This window comes from Mauremys reevesii, linkage group 3 (genome assembly GCF_016161935.1).
Source record: "Mauremys reevesii isolate NIE-2019 linkage group 3, ASM1616193v1, whole genome shotgun sequence".
Classification (NCBI taxonomy): Eukaryota; Metazoa; Chordata; order Testudines; family Geoemydidae; genus Mauremys; species Mauremys reevesii.
In genome coordinates this window covers 17,769,543-17,788,178 of record NC_052625.1, presented here as the reverse complement: position 1 = coordinate 17,788,178, position 18,636 = coordinate 17,769,543, and the positions used below count along the sequence as shown (strand labels likewise).

The window sequence follows — 18,636 nt, the reverse complement described above, 5'->3', positions numbered from 1 at the left end:
AAAGCTTGTGTCTTAGTCCAAGCATCTCAGGGTAGATAAGTATAACTTGCAGACATTTTAGTGAGAGAGGAGTGAGTTTGCTTCTGTTCCATGAATGGAGATGTGTCTCTTGAGGCTGGAATGTTCCATTTTGAGTGGGGAAATGGTCCAAAAAACGTAATCTCTTCTTCTCTAAGAGGAGGCCACATCCTAGGGGCATCATGTTCATGTTTCCAGTAAGTGGATATAATGGAGGACAATTACTCATAATGTATAACCTCCTGAGCATGCTTCACAAATTTGCAACGTTTTAAACTTTTTTCAGCATTTAAATCCAGTAGCAATTTGGTGAATTAAAAAACATTGGTAAGTAAAAAAAATTTGGTGAGTAAAAAAACATATACAAAAATATACCAATTGCATCATCCGTGCAGGAAACAGAATTGAAGCAATTCCTCATCATCCTTTCCCACTGGCAATCTCTTTACATAATAGTGCGAGTGGAAAAAATGGGATTTTTTTAATTAAAAAAATTCATTCCATTTACTTTTGTCAGAACTTGAAGTTTTGATGACAAATTTCATTGGCAAATTGAAATTTGGAAATTTTTTACCAGATCTGCAATTTACACATATCTTGAGTCTAGAAAGGTTCCTACATGTAGGGACTTTTTAAAAGGATCCTGTGCAACTGAACCTGGCCCTGAGTGACTGTCAAAAAATCTAAAGAGAGACAAGATTCCAAACAGCTTTGTACATTTTTGTTCATGATAACTAATTTAGTGGGTTTTTTTGGTTATTTGTAATAAATGAACAGAAGAAACAACTTAAATAGCATAGGTAAAATGAGTTGGAATAATGACTTTTACCTTGATGCCTGAAATGATAATACTATATTGGAACCAGAAAGGAAGAGTTCTAACATATGAAGTTTGGGCTTTAGATTTTATTTTAAGTAAATTATTTTGAAAGTTAACTTTCCGTTTCATTAACCTAGCTCTAATACATATGGCTCAGCAATCAATGAATTATGATATGGATTCATTCTGTGTTTGCATTTTGATTTAGACAAACCAGTCCAATCCCATGCCATAGAGTGCATGGGCAAGGATCAAGTCTGTGCTGCTGGAGATGCAAAGGTGCTGCTGTAGGGAGTTTGCAGTTTGTTTCCATGGCTGATGTGCGTTTATGAGAGCTGGCTGAATTTTTTTTTTTTTTTAAGCAGAAAACAGTTTATGAATTCAATGAATTTTTTTGCAAAAATATTTTCATGTTTGTGTACAAGATTGGCTTTTTGATGAAAATTTGAAAATGGCTAGACTTCCCCCACCCACCCACATAATAACTCCAAAAAAATGCAAAGATTTCTTTTTTTTTTTTAACAAAAATGATAAAAATTTGTGTTTGTTAAAAATTTACCTGGGGAAAAATGTAATTTTCAACTAGCTGTAAAATATTTGCTTTATATATGTTTTTTTCTGCTTACACTCTTGAACAGAAGTTCTTTTTGGGTAGTAGAAAAATTGGATTTGTAATTTATAGTGGTTGGGGAGTTACAATTGAAAACTGGTAAATTTGCCAATATTTTCATCAAATCTGAGAAATTTTGGATTTCAAACTGTACCCCTCATTTCCTAACAGAAGGCAAGGGGCCCACTTTCCAGAGTTTGCTGTGAGGTTGAAGCATTGAACGTGTAGAATTTGTCTGTATTTTTTATTATTAGTCACAATAAATATTTTAATAACTGGGATGAAACCATAAGATCATGACAGAGCAATATTAACTCAGGAATGTGAGTTCGAAAGGATTCTAGATATGGATAGATGAATACTTGGCCTTTTGGGGTGATATTCAAGTGAGCTTACATTTTTTGGTAAGGTGAATGTTTCTGGGGTTGTTGTAGGCAGGTATTCCAAGTTTTCATTTTATCAAAGATGTTGCAAAACAAGATTGCAAATCCCTGAACCCAAAGAACAGACTGCATTATAGACCAGTGCCAAAATTATCTCCTGGGTGAAGCAATGATTATTTTATGAAAATAAAAGAGGGTTTTCAGAACACCATGAAAAACTTGTCCCTGGGAAAAAAACCTGTTGTCCCCAGCTCTGCCATGGGACAGATCCTCCTCCCATTGAAATGAACGGCAAAACTCCAGTTGACTTTCAGTAGGATTGAGGCTGGAGCAAAGTTTGGCATTTTTTTCTCTAATATAATCAAAAGATTTATAAAATATATTTTACTTGGCTATATGAATAGTTAGAAAGTTACAAAAAATGATAAAAAAAATTTAAAACAAAAATACTATCAGTTTATTCAGAAGGAACAATAATAAATAAAAACCTGTTTGCGTGACTAAGGCAGAGAGACGTTCAGCCTGTTGGGACCTGGACTCGGGCTGTCTCAGGGTATGTCTACACTACAAGCACTGCCATGGCACAGTAGCAGAGCAGCAGCTATACTGCTGTAGCGCTTTAGTGTAGACACTATAGCGGTGGAAGGAGTTTTTCCATAGTTGTAGTAAATCCACACTCTTGACAGGAAGTAGCTAGAATTCTTCCACTGACCTACTAGCATCTACAGTGGGGGTTAGGTTGACCTAATTACGTTGGACAGGTATGATTTTTTTTCACAGCCCTGAGCGATGTAGCTAGGTTGTCCTAAGTTTTCAATTTAGACCATGCCTCACTGTTTCAGGACAAATGCTCAGAACAAATGTTTCCATTATTAACTACTTCAGGCCAAATTTACAAAAGTATTTAGGCACCTTTGTAAATCTTCAGGACTAAGATATACTATACCCAAATGCTATATTCAAATAGCATTCCAGTATGTGTGATGGGAGATATAGTACACAAAAAGCCCTCCTAAATCCTTCCTTCAACAGCTGTACTTTTCATTTGAGAAGAAAAATGAAACAAATGTAGGGCACCATGTCAATATCAATGAAGAAATAAAATGTCAAGTTACGGCATATAATCTTCTGACAACCTTTCCTATGTGATTGGTCTGAGCAATCAGGATAATAGTGTAAATGTGACGACAGTTCTTCTAAGGCAAGATCTCTAGCCTAGGACTTTGAGGGGGAAATGCAGAGGTGAATCTACATCTAAACGAATTTAAGTCTTTTAGAAGGTGTCCAAATTGATGTAAATTATACTTTTTTCTGCCTTTGACCACACTTAAATTAAGGGATGAATTGGTGTACCTTGCACTCCGAGGGTCCAAGAGAGATGTGTGGCAAACAACTAACAGGATAATGGAAGATGGTGCCAGATGGTGCTAGATGGTCCCTCTATTTTAATGTACACCTTACTTTTTCTTCTGGATATTTGGTGTGTAAATTACACAACCTTAGATTCCTTTCCATATTGATAGAGTAGGTGTAAGTATTTTTAAATTGATCTAAGGTAATGTTCATAGGTCTATTGTACATCACATGACATACCACTTTGAGCTTGTCTGAGTGCATCCAGTAACTCTAGCCTCAGAGAATCATATAGGTCTGGAAGAACCAAAGGCACAACATCTTTACGGCACCTTTGGATTTGTAAATTATTCTTAATAGTTTGTACTAAAAGTTTGCTAAAGTTTCTCTCTGAAGCTGGAGCCTTTTCATTTGTTGCTACCTATTTGTTTGTGTGGGGTCTGATCCAAAGCTCACTGCAGTCAGTGAGAATCTTTCCATGAACTTCAATGGGCTATTGGTCAGTGTCGTAGGAATTTATTTTGGCTTCTATTGCGTAGGCATCTGAGTGCCTGAAGTCAAATAAAACAATAATTGAAGGTACCATTTCCCCCCATCACATAGTAGGGAAATATTTTATACATCTTAAACTTCTCACCTCTCACCTCTGGAAATCTTTCATTGTTACATTGTGGGGACTTGGTTTATACCCTAACCTAGGGTACCATTTCACAGGTAAGAAGTAGGATCATGGTACAAAATGAGAAAAAAAGAGCGTTTCCCATGAGAGAGTAAATGGGAAGAGAAACTGCCTCACAGAATATGATCACAGGAAAGTATGTGTGTTGGTCAAAGGGAGAGGGATCTCCTTGCAGACAAGAGGCATTGGGTAATTTTTTCAAAAACACTTACGTGATTTAGGAACGTAGGCCCCCGATTTTTAAAGGTGTTTGGGCACCTAACTCCCATTAAAATCAATTTAAATCTGGCTCCTAACTCCCTTTAACTTTCAGTGAGACTTAGTCTTCCAAGTTCCTTAGTCACTTTTGAAAATGAGACTTAAACTCCTAAATCACTTAGATGCTTTTGAAAAATGTACCTGTTGACATTACAAGGTTTTTAAAGGGGTTTACTTACTATGAAAGATTCAGAGTTGGGGGTCGGGGTGATTCAAGCTAGATTCAGTAAAAAAACAAAGGCTCACTAGCAGTTACACTCAGGCATGAGGGTTTTTTGTTTGTTTGTTTTTTAAGTAAGAATTTTAAAAGAAGGAGAATTTGTTTAGAGTAAAAGGAAACATCAGATGAACGTTGTCCTTTTCAGGTCAGTCTTGATGTTTTTGATTGTATTAACATTGATAAGTGCATTATTTATGAGGCTGTTCAGCTGTTTTAAGACCCAAGTGCTAAATTAATTTTGGAGGAAGAACAAACTACTCATCTGTAGTACAGGTTCAGTTACAGGATAATTTCTACCTATGCCAGGTTATCCATCACCAAGATGCCTCTCATTGTTCCACAGAACCCCTGACATTTGTATAAGACTGAGGGGATGTGATAATAACAAGTGAGGTCATGAAAGTAATTAAGTGATTTTTCTTTTTCTTTTCGCTTTCTATTTTTTTAAGTGCCTCCAAAGTAAATATTTAGTCAAAATCAAACAGGCCCCGCAGGTCAAATTGCCTTTTACAGGTTTTTGTTTGTTTATTTGTTTTTGTGGTTTGTTTTTGTTTGGTTTAGATCACTTGTCTAATAACAGTGTCTATGAGTACAACCACAGGTGGTTTTAATGGCATTGATTGAAAAACACAGCAAAATATGAATGTGCGTCTCCTCAAATTGAATGCCGGTATTTTGTTTTTCTGGTTCATCTGGATTCTGATTCAAAGCCCACTGAATTTCATGACAGACTCTTCAGCAACTTCAGAGGGCGTTGGATTAGGTCGATATTTCCTTAATTTTGAACGGTGAGAGAGAGCGTGAGCTTCATAAGGATGTTTTATAAAACCCTCCTCAAAGTCATGCTGGATTATACAGTTCTCACAGAGGTTTTTCTTCCTCCCCTTTCTTTATCACAAGTTCACATCTTTAAGCATAGTGCCCCCACTGGGATACTGTAAATTAGTGACAGTTCATAAACTGGGGAACAAAGGCTAAGTTTACTTCAGGTGAAATAAACTGCCTCAGTCAGCAGGGGAACATTTGGGCTTCCTGCTGGGCAAGCAGCTGCTCTTCTCCACAGGCTGTGACTTTCATCACTTGTGACACATAATGCTGTCCATCTACAACTCAGAAGAGAGAGAGAAGTTTAGATGACCCACATTCTGTCCATCCCAGTGGGAGGGACTCTGAAGTCAAAGCAGCTGAAAAAATGCAAACAAGGGAGCATCTTTGAGCTACTCTGCTTTTTGGTAACCCCCCTGGGACTTACATGTATTCTAGAGTGATAAATGACTGAGGTTGGGAAGAGAGGGAGCGTAGCTGAGGTAACAATCCTCCTTTGTGGAGGAAGTAGCTTGTGACAAAGAACAACAACAAAAAAAGCCCCCAAATATGTAGAATTTTAGCTTTTCATCCATCTAAGTCTCATCTGCTCTTTTGCCCACAAGCCTTTATTAGGATATTTGCTAGAATTAAATCTTATTAGCTGTTGCTCGCAATAAGTGATAAAGATAAATAATCTAATTAATCTATGGTGACTTTAAAATAAAATCAGAATAATCTTCCTAGTTTAAAAAAATTGTTATTACAATCATAAATACATTAGACTTGTTCTTCCTTTGAAATAGATACAGATTATTTATCTTGAGAAAGGGCCAAGCACCAATATATTGGACCGGTTTCTTTTTCTAGAGTGTTTCACTTGAGGATGCCATTTGCACAATGCAGCTGCCTTACTTCTCAGGCTTACAAAAGAAGCAAGGCCACATGAAGCCCATGAATGAGGTTATAATTCAACATGTATGATTAAAAACTTTTATTTTGAATGCTTTGAAACTTTCTTTTGTTGTCAAGTAGTGTGTAATGGCTTTGGGCTTTTGTATAGCAATCTTTTATTACATATAGCCTTATGTACATCACCTGTAGCTAAAGAAACTTCCACACTTCAGATGATCATGTTGATTTTGTAGCTTTTGTTATCACCCCAGCTTACACGGGCTTCCAGGAGTCTGAACAATATGTTTTCTGTGTCAAAGCTGTTGCTGTTTTGTGTGTTTTAACTACCATTCCTTCTCCACACTCTGCTTTCGCCTGAAGTACCTGTTAGCATAGTCTCTTACCCTCTCCTCCTCAGATTCAGGATTCTGAGATTCAGGTTTGGAACTGCCGCTGAGACAGCTGCTGTGAGTCCCACACACTCGAGCACATTCTTGTTATCATTAAAACAGCTCTTTCTGGTTCATTCCGTCGCCGGGGAGAATGGGAGGGGCTCCTGTTGATGTTAGTGCCTATGATTGTTCATCTCAGTTTGTCATCTAGCATTAACAGTGTGCCTTTCTTCAGGTGGTGCACATTTAATGGTTTAAAATCTCAGAGAAGCAAAGACGGCAGCATGTGCTTTTCAACCAGGTGTTCCGGTCGAAAACCAAAACCACCCTAGCTGCTGTTCTATCTCAAGTTTGGTAAAAGGGAACCTGCAAATAAAGCAATACATTCTATTTATTTCAGCAATATTTGCCTGAATTTGCAGAATGCCCATCAACAGGAGCGCCGCCAGCTTTTTTGCCGCCCTAGGCTGCGGAAGGTCCCACTCCCAAAATGCTGCCCCCGACAGAGGCGGCAGAAGGTCTGGCCGCTGCAGTCACCGACCCCCGAATGTTAGTGTCCTAGGCGACCGCCTAGGTCACTTAAAATGGATTGCAGCAGCCCTGCTCATCAAATATCACATGCTAAACACGGATGGACCAGTTAAGGCTTGCATAGGAAACCTCCAAGGAGCACTTAGGTGAGACAGAAAGTGTCATTCTTGTGTGAGTAGGTGGCATTCTTATCACCCTGAATAAGTAGTGAACCAGTACCCTCTCTCTGTATCAGGGGGCTTTGTGCTTCTGGCGGTGCTATCTATAAAATGAGATGTAGAAGAGATAAGCTCTTCATCACTTTTGTTCATTAAAAATCTGAAGGTACTTTCCTGAAAAATAGGATACTATACCTAAATTACCTGTATGTTTCCGTTGGAACTGACCTGCTAGCTTAAGCTGTTGAATACTGTGTTGTGAGCTATTAAAGAGCTGTTGTATTCCAGCCCCGAGGTGGCTGTTTTTTTAAATAATTTGTGACACACTTTGAAAGCTTTAAATAAAATGTGCTATTGAAATGGAAAATATCATCATGGTACACCATTTTAAATAATAAATGAAAGATTTTTTTTCTTTTTTTTAGGTCACTCATAGACCTGTCATGTTTTGTCTCTGGAACTTTGAAAACTACCACATACCTGACTTTCTCCAGGCTGGCTTTATACTTGCTCTGAGGTTCCTAGTTAATGCTCTAATTTTCCAACATGGTGCTGGCTGTGACAAAAGCAGGGCAGGAACTGGCTGCTGTGACTTCGGGAGACCAACATAATTTCAATAAAGGTATGTTTTTAATTTCCTATTTGCTCAGCAGTTTCTTAGCTTTTTCGTTTGGAGTATTCAGAACTATTGCTGAAGCAAATTGCATTGTCAACATTGTTTGCAAGTAGAGATAGAACTAGGTCACAAATCTGTGCTTGGCGCTAAAGACACCGTAAAGTTTGGGGGTGTTTCAAACTGGGTGTTTTGATTTGGGCCAATTTTCACTGTAGATGGTCTCCTGTTTATTCATCCTAGAACTGCAGTGCATGCTAGAGCTAAGGACTGTGTGCATGGAGTGCACACCTTACCATCAACTTTGGGCTGGTCTACACTAAAAAAAAAAAAAAAATAGAAGATGCACAGCTATGCAGCGCGTGACGTGACTGAATATAATATCTATATATATCGATATCACGCCGACCTGATCGATGTCCGGTCGTCTCTCTCTCTATCGCGCCGCCGCCGCGCCCGTTCGGCGGGTGAGTTTCGGAATCGATAGAGCGCGTCGATCGATATATATATTCTAGATGAGGCGATATAATATCGATATCAAATCGAATCGCGACTACCCCCGATGGCCGGCGGTAGTGTAGACGTAGCCTTAGTCTTTTGTCTTTTTTCCTATTGTTTGAGTTTAAGATTTATCTTTGTTTCAGTTATGATCTCATGTGCACGTTATAAGAAATGGGAACAAAGTAAACATAGTCAATTTGTTATACCAGGGAACACCTTCAAAGGCACAGAGGGCAGCTAGAGGCCTGGCTCACACTGAGGGTTGATGGGAGTTGGGCCACTAGCTGCCATTTATGCCTTTTAAAAGTCATTAGATTCATAGACTCATAGACTTTAAGGTCAGAAGGGACCATTATGATCATCTAGTCTGACCTCCTGCACAATGCAGGCCACAGAATCTCACCCATCCACTTCTATAACAAACCCCTAACCTTCTGAGTTATTGAAGTCCTCAAATTGTGGTTTGAAGACCTCAAGCTGCAGAGAATCCTCCAGCAAGTGACCCATGCCCCATGCTGCAGAGGAAGGCGAAAAACCTCCAGGGCCTCTGCCAATCTGCCCTGGAGGAAAATTCCTTCCCGACCCCAAATATGGCGATCAGTTAAACCCTGAGCATGTGGGCAAGACTCACCAGCCAGACACCCAGGAAAGAATTCTCTATAGTAACTCAGATCCCAACCCATCTAACATCCCATCACAGACCACTGGGCATACTTATCTGCTGATAATCAAAGATCAATTGCTAAATTAATTGCCAAAATTAGGCTATCCCATCATACCATCCCCTCCATAAACTTATCAAGCTTAGTCTTGAAGCCAGATATGTCTTTTGCCCCCACTATTCCCCTTGGAAGGCTGTTCCAGAACTTCACTCCTCTAATGGTTAGAAACCTTCGTCTAATTTCAAGTCTAAACTTCCTAGTGTCCAGTTTATATCCATTTGTTCTTGTGTCAACATTGGTACTAAGCTTAAATAATTCCTCTCCCTCCCTGATATTAATCCCTCTGATATATTTATAAAGAGCAATCATATCCCCCCTCAACCTTCTTTTGGTTAGGCTAAACAAGCCAAGCTCTTTCAGTCTCCTTTCATAAGACAGGTTTTCCATTCCTTGGATCATCCTAGTAGCCCGTCTCTGAACCTGTTCCAGTTTGAATTCATCCTTCTTAAACATGGGAGACCAGAACTGCACACAGTATTCCAGATGAGGTCTCACCAGTGCCTTGTACAACGGTACTAACACCTCCTTATCTTTGCTGGAAATACCTTGCCTGACGCATCCTAAAACTGCATTAGCTTTTTTAATGGCCATATCACATTGGCGCCTCATAGTCATCCTGTGATCAACCAATACTCCGAGGTCCTTCTCCTCCTCCGTTATTTCCAACTGATGTGTCCCCAATTTATAACTAAAATTCTTATTAATCCCTAAATGCATGACCTTGCACTTTTCACTATTAAATTTCATCCTATTACTATTACTCCAGTTTACAAGGTCATCCAGATCTTCCTGTATGATATCCCTGTCCTTCTCTGTGTTAGCAATACCTCCCAGCTTTGTGTCATCTGCAAACTTTATTAGCACATTCCCGCTTTTTGTGCCAAGGTCAGTAATAAAAAGGTTAAATAAGATTGGTCCCAAAACTGATCCCTGGGGAACTCCACTAGTAACCTCCTTCCAGCCTGACAGTTCACCTTTCAGTACAACCCATTGCAGTCTCCCCTTTAACCAGTTCCTTACCATCTTTCAATTTTCATACTGATCCCCATCTTTTCCAATTTAACTAATAATTCCCCATGTGGAACTGTGTCAAATGCCTTACTGAAATCGAGGTAAATTAGATCCACTGTGTTTCCTTTGTCTAAAAATTCTGTTACCTTCTCAAAGAAGGAGATCAGGTTGGTTTGGCGCGATCTACCTTTTGTAAAACCATGTTGTATTTTGTCCCAATTACCATTGACCTCAATATCCTTAACTACTTTCTCATTCAAAAATTTTTCCAAGACCTTACATACTACAGATGTCAAACTAACAGGCCTACCATTATCCCTAAGCTCCTCATTAGCCTCATTAAAGACTGAGGCAAAGTATTTGTTTAGATATTGGGCCATGCCTAGATTGTCCTTAACCTCCACTCCATACTCAGTGTTTAGCGGTCCCACTTCTTCTTTCTTTGTTTTCTTCTTATTTATATGGCTATAGAACCTTTTACTATAGGTTTTAATTCCCTTTGCAAGGTCCAACTCTATATGGATTTTGGCCTTTCTCACTTTATCCCTCTATGGTGATTAGTCAATCAAGTCCAGACTACACCACCAGTCTGACAGAGTGTTGTTGATATACCTAGATGGATTCAACATGGGCAGGAGTTAATCATGTGATGGGTGAAATGATGAGCATCCCCACTGTCACATGCTTCAGGGACAGCTTTCCGCCACAAGTAACCTGAGTGATATTCTGACCTTGATTTTGCAAGCTTGTGTGGATTGTGCAACAGGGAGTGCAAGCTTGTTGCTCTCCCGCACAAGTCTGAGTAGGGGCAACAAATCAGCACAAGTAAGCAAACCACTCAAAGTCCAATATTAAGTGGAAATAAATCTTAGGCTCATGATGCAGGCACTTCTCTGCTCTCAAATGTGCAGAATGAAAAAGGAGCCCAGTGAGGGTAGAGAGCAGACACCGCTGAGGCTATATCAGTTTAATGTGACCTTCAGCATGCAGATTGGGTGCCTAGCTACTAATTCATTATTGTTCCTGGTTTACTCTGACTATAGGCATTCCTCATGTCAGTCTGTCTGCACTCACTATGATGTAATTGAGGTTCTTTGTAGCAGTGTTACTGTAATGGGGTCTACAAGACAAATAAGGAGTTAGCTTATTAAGAGAGCACCAGCAGCAGCTCAGTGAGTAGATGTGAGCTAGTTCTTACTAACGATGGAAGAACCATCAATGCTTTGAAATTTGAGGTAGGTCTGAATAAATATCCAAAAGTACAGATGCTTATTCAAAGTTAATATAACCTGCCCAAACCTTTGGAAAGGGTTCCAGTGATCCCTTGTTCTGTGTGCTAGTCTCCCTTCCAGCAAGCAGCCTTTGGTTCTTCCCAACTAATTTAATTCTTGCAGGAGGCCTTGAGGATTTTGAATCCTCAATAACATTTTCAGAAGTCAGCAAGCATGCTACACTCCTGTCTCTTCTGAAGATTGCTGGGAAGCCATATCAAGGATCTTTGTGGTTGTCCAGGAAGATAACTTTGCCCTCCAGTTTCCTTGCTTAGCATCTACTGGAGGAATTAGAAGTGGGATCAATGTGTGAACTGCCTGCTTCCCCAGCATGGCCCAGAAACTCTCTGCTAAGTTCTGCTGCTTTACTATTGTGAACCTTTAAGCACTGTGTCTGTCACTCCCCAGGGTAAAATGGGGTATTCTTTAATTATTTGATGAGATGGGAGAATTCCATATACCTTGTAACACTGTGGGGTGTCTTAGCTCAAGAGTGATTAAATTTTAAATAGACAGAAGCAGTGGCAAACAGCAGAGAAGCTTCTGGGTCACGTTCTTCTGCAATGGGGGAATGGGCAAGCCACCTACGATAGTTTAAACAAGGCATATTTGTAGTAGCAGATCCAGCAATGAGCACACCCGCCTGAAGAATCAGGATGACAAAGGTCAGTTTCTGAACATCCATAGAGAAACCTGCTGGTCATCCTTGAAGATCTTTAACTTGGGAAGGATCCCATGTGGAAGAAGAAATAAATCTTCCAGTTATTTCTAAAACCCTGGAAGGAGAATAGCAGGCTGCTGTGCCTATATACAAACAGACCCATGCATATACAAAGCAATGCTCCATCCTAATCAGGAGTGAGTAGGGGAAAATTATAAGAACTCTGTCTCCCTTCAGAGGGAAGGAAACAAAGGTCACTTGACCAAACATTGCGAACCTCTAATGAGTTCCTAGTTATGATCCATGGAGTGATGGGAGTCTTACTTTTTCTGAACTAGTTTGCCTGTGTCTATTTACTACCTGCCAGTAAGAACATATTCAGAGCGTTAAGACATGGCAGTGGACTTGAGAGTCGGTAGTTCACTGAGTTGTGAAAGAGCATAATTCCAATGAAAAGATATGCAAATGGAAAGCTTCTAGCTCATTAGTTTTAAGCCAGGTTGGGTAATTGTAATGTAAATAGGCAAAATACCAAGTGTGACTTCATTTTTTGTTTTTAATTCTAAATTGTTTACACATTTTCAAGTCAGAGTGATATGAAAAACATAGATAACTAAATAAACTGAGCAAGTGCATGATTAATGTTTTAAAATTAGTAAACTCTTCCCATTTCCAACATTCCTGTGACAGATTGGCTTTGCAAGTCTTATTTGTATTCCTGCTTTGCGAAGCTGTCTCTGTTTTATTTATTTACGACACACATTCTTTTTATGTTCAATGCATCTTTTCTGTTTAATTCACAGGAGAGTTTTGGTCACTGGCAAGATCATTAAATTATACTAATATATGTTTAATTAAATGCTATTACAAAATATGTATGATAAATTATTGTATATGAAATTAAAAGCAATCAAAAGGCTGAATATTGCTGCAACATGAAAATTAAATTAACTGGATGAGTAAGACCAAGTGTAACAACGATAAAAAGGAGACATTCATAGAAGTTTTTTGTGCTTTTCTAGGAAGATACAGTTTACATTTTTTACTGTGATCAATAGTGTCAATTTTTTGTTAGTTATTATTTGTTGGTGTCCGCTCTATGCTAAGCACATTCCATGCAAAAAGGAAACACTATTCCTGCCCATAGGAGCTTCTACTAGTTTTTTTTCCTGACACTTAAACAATTGACTATACACCCTGGTAATGAAACTTGTAGTTTTTTTCATGTCTGGTTCACCACTTGGAATCTGGTCCAGGTCAGTAATGAATGAAAGCTGTTACTGTCTGATGAATGTGTAAGGCCTATGTGTAAGGAGTAGGTGGCTTCAATCCAGTTGCTAGTAGACATTAGACAACATCACAAAAATCACTGCATTTGGCACTATCTGGCAATCCCAGCAGAGCGACCAGTGACTCAAATCCTGATTTCAGCAGAGATCCAACCTATTAATGGAAGTTAAACACATGTGCTTTGATGAATCAGGGGTCTAGTGAGCATGAAGACTGCACTACCTTCCCAGCCCTCAAGGTTATGAGAACAGGTCAGAGCTGAGGTGTGTTGGTAGGGAATTATGAGTTGTCCATACTGTGCATGTTCCGGTGGCTAAATACGGGACCACAGTCTTTGGCTGTGCAGCACCATTCATGTTCAATAAAAACACTGAAAGATATTGAAATTCAAGACTGTTAAAATGTGGGTTCAACTTACTCATTTATAGATATTATTTTATTTCAATTAATACAAAAATTTGAAAGTGCCTTCCAGTGCTCTAGATAATTTTGATAAATATTAAAAATAACAATTATTGTCAACCAGTTGAACTTCCCATTGCTCTGTCAGGTATGGAAGGCAATATGGCCAAAGCATATGTTGTTGGACCTGTGATCTATTCCTGGCTCTGCCATTGTACTGCTGGGTGACCTTGGCAAAGTCACTTAATGGACCTGTGCCTCAGTTTTACCATCTATAAAATGGATATAATGATACAGACCTCCTTGGGAAAGCTCGTTGACATCTGCAGATAAAAAGTGCTATATAAGTGAGAGGTATTATTTGTATAAAAATAGTGTGTATTCTACAGTGATGGTTTGTAGCGAGGTGGTCATCCGCTCCTGCCCTAAGGGGTTGGAAAAGCCCTGCAGAGGGCTGGGGATGGGGAAGGGAGCAAAGCCCCAGCTGGGCTGCAGCTGGGGCCACACCCCAAACAGACTAACTGGTCCTTATAAGACGGCCAGGGCAGCCAGAAGCTAAGGACTCTCTTTCTGCTTGTAGAGAGAGAAGGGCCTGGCTGCTAGGGAGCTGAGCAGGGTATTGGGAGTGGAGCAGGGCTGGGGGAAGGCTAGAGGAGCTGGGGAGCTCTGGCCTAGGAAAGCCCCAGGCTGTGGGCCTAGCTGAGGGCCTAAGACCAGTACCGGGGCTGCAGAGGGGCAGCCCAGCTATAGAGAGAGGCAGCAGGTCCAACCCAACCTTGCCTGTGATTAGTGGCATATACTGCAGTCTGCCCCAGGGAGTGGGGCTAGATGGCGACTGGCAGTAACCTTACACTGAGGTGGGGTGGGGGTTCCTCTGGGTGGGGAGACCCAAAGTGTGGGGGTACTGCCAGGGGGACAGCAACCCAGAGAGGGAGGGGCACGGGGGCCAGTGGTAAGGAGGATCACCAGCCTTCAGGGGGCACTCCAGGATGCTGGAAGAGCTAATTCCCATGGATGACCAGCAGGAGGTGCTGCAGGGGTGAGTCCACTCCATTACAAGGTTCAAAACACATCATCTTACAGTAATGGTTAATGGTATAGGGCCTCAGTGTACTGTGTTTTATTTGGACAATATCATATCTAATTCTGATCCTGTGACCCAATTCCAGTAAAATAGTGCAGAAAAGAGAGAGATTATTTTTCTATCAATATTTTAAAATAGAGGTGGGCATCCACATTTGGATCAGCCCTCATTCACCTGAAAGATTTGCAAAATATTCCATGAAACTGGGTTTAACCTCGGTTTGTAAGAAAATTCCTTCCTATTTGTGAAATGTTCACACAACTCTAGAATGTAATTCTGGCTCCACTGAAGTCAGGGGAGAGTGTTGCCATTGACTTCAATGGATCCAGGATGTCAACCAAAGTTCTGATTTGTTGTATGAGTTACAGTGAGCCAAATCGTGAGGGCCTTACTCAGCTCTTACTTATTCCTTACTTAGGGCAAAACACTCATTGACTTCAAAACTGAGTTTCAAAACCTCAAGATTTGACTCAGTATTTAACTCTCTTCCCTCTCCACTCTAATACTGCTGAAAGAGTTTTACAGAGTTATGAACACCTCAGGAATGGAGGTTCATGCCTCTGAAATGCTCATAACTCTGAACAAAACGCCATGGTGGTTCTTTCAAAAGCTTACAACTGAACATTAGATTTCATACAGCTTTGAAACTTTACTGTGCAGAAGTAAAATGCTGCTTTTAAAGATCTTAATTTAAATGAAACAAGCACAGAAACAGTTTACTTACCTTGTCAAGTCTTTTTTTAAACTTTCACTTTATTTTTTTAGTAGTTTACATTTAACACAGTACTCTACTGTATTTGCTTTCTTCTTCTTTTGGTCTTTGCTGCTACCTGTATTTCTGATTCCAAATGAGGTTTGTGGTTGACGGGTCAGTTCGTAACTCTGTTGTCCGTAACTCTGAGGTTCTACTGTAGTTGAGAAGGTGTAGTTCACTGAAGTAATATAATTTGCTATATTTATTCCCCTGGTATACATTTAAGGTGACCTTCAGCATGCAGATTGGGTGCCTAGCTACTAATTCACTATTGTTCATTTCACTTTCTGTTTTCATCACAAATTCTAAACACACTATCATCTGGGCAAAGAATTACAATTTTAAATGTTTAACAAAATATTTTTGAATGCCTCAAAAAATAGCAGCACTTACTATGCCATCTGTACACACAGCACATAGTGCACCCTCCTGATTAAAAGAGTATTTTGCTACTATCTAACCTGCAGCCTGCTGTACTAAGTAGCTGTAGCAAAAACCTTCTGTCTAATCGAACCTTATTTAATAAACAATGTTATCGATGCCTGTGAGACAGCTCTACAGTGCTTGACACAGGGACATCACAACATTCATTGGATTGCATTAATTGGCACCCTCGTTCATCCCCTACATGCATCGCAACGTTGAGTTTTTTTGGCCTGGCACACAAGACCGAAAATTGAATTTACAAAATCAAACTGTAGTTATCTACATTCCTTGATGTCCTCCCAGGTGAGCTTCTGGGCTTCATGCTAATAACTTCTAAAGCAAGCAAACTTTAGCTAATTATGTGCTAGTTTATTCTCCCTTGCTCAATTTTGGCAGGTTGCTTCTGTAAATTATGAAAAATAAATGTGAAATATGCAGATGTCTTTTGTTGGAAGCAGATGTTTGGTCCTCCTTGCCAGAATCTAATCAGCTGTTTCCCCTGAGTTTTTTCTCTCCCCACTCCTAATATTGTCCAAGAGCTGTTTGAAAACCTGAAAGGTTGTGGACTGTAGATCATAACAATAGGATTCTGCTGTTTCTAACTACCTTACTTACATGTATTGGGGTAAATTCAGACCAGTGTCTCCTCCAGCAGAAACCAAAGCAGACCCTGGCAGTGGTCCCCCAAGGCACAACATTCCCTGAAGACAGTGACAGAAAGTGCTACAATCTCCCTGGCACTGAGGAAGCATAGAGAGAGCCAGCATAAGTCAAACAGTGGGCAGCACTGCCCGGTAAGGGGCAGTGTCCAGCGTAGCCAGGGCAAACACTGATTCATTATATCCCCCACCTCAGGCTGTGCACTCAGGACAGCTATGAAGCTCCAGTACAATTGTAAAGTGGCTCTGCTGTGGCAGAAAAGCCCGAGGTAGAGCAGCTAAAGCATTCCACCTCCCTCCCCACTTCCCACCCCATCGCAAATCCTCCTTCTAGAGTACGGAACTCAGCTGGCACGGGGGAGATACGCTTACTTCTCCCTTCCTCAGTTTTGGTGTCTGTCCATTTACTGTGGCTCAGTGGTTAAGAAGAGTAATTAAATAATAAAGTAACTGCAGATGTACTGTAGGATGGTTATGCCAGATTTGGAAGACCCATGCTCTTGTATACATTACTCTTACGTTTGGTGCTGGCCCACTGTGTACACCTCAAAGTAACCTAAAATACATAATTACGCCCAATAGCAACTTTATTAAACATACTTCCCTTGCCATGTCCCAGTACAATTCCTTTTCCAGGGAATGTTTCCATCTAACAGCATCATTATATTTAGAAAATACTATACCATTTATGAAAGGATCCAGATGAACAGCACTAGAAACTGAAGATTCCTCTTTCTTCTTACAAGTATAGCAGGCTCTGCAGCGGTTCAGTAATATTAATAATTATTACTATTTATTTACTACTGTACTTAGCACCTTCAATCTAAGGATCTCAGAGCACTTGGCAGTAATGAATTAATTTAAACTTCTGGCACTCCAATGGTGTAAGTATTGTTATCTCAACTTTATAGACAAGGAATCTGAGACACAGAAATAGGTTAAGTGAGTTGTTCAAAGGGAAGGATGGTTTGGGGCATAAAGCCAGTATGGGGACATGTGAGAGCCACGTTCTGTTTCTGCCTCTCCCAGAGGCTTCCTGGGAGTATTGATACTGCCTTATAATGCAAGTTCCTACCTTGCCAATGTGCTTCTTTCTTATTCCACCTCTTCAGGGGCAGGAGGCTAGTTCAATCTTCATTTGTTTGCCCTTAAGAATTCACATTCTTGATTGTGTGTTTTGTGATATGAACAGCAGTCTACTTGAACTAGACTAACAACTCATTTCACAGAGGACACTGAACAGCCCCTTGAGTTGGTAACAACTTTCAGTCGCTACCATTCTTTTGGGGTTGGAACCTAGACATCTAAAGGTGCAAGGCTCTCGTGGCCTATGAGCAATTGCTGAATGACTTGTGCTTCAGCAGCGTTGTTGTGACTGTTAAGTATCAGGGGGTGGCCGTGTTATTCTGTACCCACAAAAACAATGAGGAGTCCAGTGGCACCTTAAAGACTAACAGATTTATTTGGGCATAAGCTTTCGTGGGTAAAAATCCCACTTCTTCAGATGCATGGAGTGAAAATTTCAGATGCAGGCATTATTATACTGACACAGGAAGAGAAGCTATGATTGTTGTTGTTGTTGCTATTTATATTGTGATAGCGCCTGGAAACATTGATCAGGGATCCATTGTGTTAGGCACTATAAAACCAAGAAAAACAGTTTTTGCTCCAGAGAGCTCCGAATTGTGGATTATTACAAGCAGTAGCATTTGGGTAAGTAGACAAATTGTGAAGACAAGGCAGCTGTAAAGATGGGTGCATTTTATTATAAGTCCACCAGAAAAGTCATAGAATGAAGGGGTGGGGGAAGATATAGACTGACAATTCTTTGCAAGCTTCAACCTAGAGGTAAAAACATACTTTTTTTTCAGACATTACCAAAGCATTTGTTTAATCTGCTTCATGAACAAATATTATTTTAAAAAATGAAACTTCATAAGGATTTATGAATACATAGACCTTTGACTATTCAAAAAAAATGTACAAATCAAAATAAATTTGCCTAAGCAATTTAAAATAATTAACCTTTGACAAACCTCCCTTTTTGGTAATGGGATAGTAACTACATGAATAAAAGATAAGTCATGACATTCAATGAATTACAATATTCATCCCATAAATT

The 18,636-nt window shown here is 39.9% G+C and overlaps 1 long non-coding RNA gene across 1 annotated transcript in view; it reads left to right on the top strand.

Annotated features, from left to right (window-relative positions):
* Positions 1-18,636, top strand: part of LOC120401876 — a 189,880-nt gene that overhangs the window by 63,234 nt on the left and 108,010 nt on the right. Inside the window, exon 2 of the long non-coding RNA XR_005596805.1 lies at positions 7,546-7,742. This is a non-coding gene — a long non-coding RNA (uncharacterized LOC120401876). The remainder of the gene's footprint in view (positions 1-7,545; positions 7,743-18,636) is intronic.